Source organism: Colobus angolensis, unplaced genomic scaffold (genome assembly GCF_000951035.1).
Source record: "Colobus angolensis palliatus isolate OR3802 unplaced genomic scaffold, Cang.pa_1.0 Scaffold273, whole genome shotgun sequence".
Lineage (NCBI taxonomy): Eukaryota > Metazoa > Chordata > Mammalia > Primates > Cercopithecidae > Colobus > Colobus angolensis.
Window position 1 is genome coordinate 1,717,426 of NW_012115966.1, and position 1,157 is coordinate 1,718,582.

Below are 1,157 nucleotides of genomic sequence, written 5' to 3' on the forward strand. Positions count from 1 at the left end.
ACAGAGCAAGACTCTGTCTCAAAAAAAAAAAAAAAAAAAAGAAAACATGATTTCCTGGTGGGATGGTAGTTTTAAATATCTTGCAGTCTGTAACAATTCATTGGAATCACAGGGTAAGTTACTGTGCAGTGGACAGAATGAGCCTGATGTCATGTAAGAAATAAGATTTTAGTGGAGCACTGATTACACTGGTATTAAGTATCATTTATCACAATAGGAATGAGTCACTTTTGTGTTCCTCAAGATGGACAGATTCCTTAAGTAGAATTAAATAGTTTCTGCAAAGCATGCTCAGATGTCTCTGAAGAAAGCAAACAACCATGGTAGCCAGAATAAACCCAATACTAGTCCTGATTGATTGGCCTTGTAACGGCCTCAGCAGAAGCAATTTGTTAGCATGAAGTCCAAACGCAATTGTTGCAAGACTGAGGGTTGGGATTAATGATGTGAGTGAAACATAATGACCATAAGGAGCCAGTTAAAGGGAGGTTGCCTTGTGAAATTTTTAAAAGGACAGCTATGAAATTTTTGTCAGCAGGGTTGTTAGATTCAGAGTGGCAGCAATGGTCTGGGAAAAAAAAAAAAGTATAAGAAAATTTTGTCTTCTATTAAGTGGTAGATCGAGAACATAAGAGGTCAGAAGTAATAGGATGAGTGCCAGGTACAGTGGCTTGTGCCCATCATACCAGGTACTTGGGAAACTGAGGTGGGAGGATCACTAAAGCCCAGGAGTCTGAGGTTGCAGTGAGCTATGATTGTTCCACTGTACTCCAGCCTGAACAACACAGTGAGACCCTGGCTCTAAAAAAAAAAAAAAAAAAGAAGGAAGAAGTAATAGGATAAATAAGGAAGCTAACATTAATATTTTAGATGGCTTCAAAGTAGAATAATAGCCAGGAAAGGATGTTGGGTCAGAATGTTAATCCTTATCCAGACTGCTGGGCAGAAGCTATCCACCTCTGAAGTCAGCATCTTCTGCAGCATACCTAAGAATCTCAGTTGAAGATTTCCAGTGGAGGCTGGGCACGGTGGCTCACGCCTGTAATCCTAGCACTTTGGGAGGCCGAGGTGGGCGGATCACAAGGTCAGGAGATCAAGACCATCCTGGCTAACATGGTGAAACCCCGTCTCTACTAAAAAATACAAAAAATTGGCTG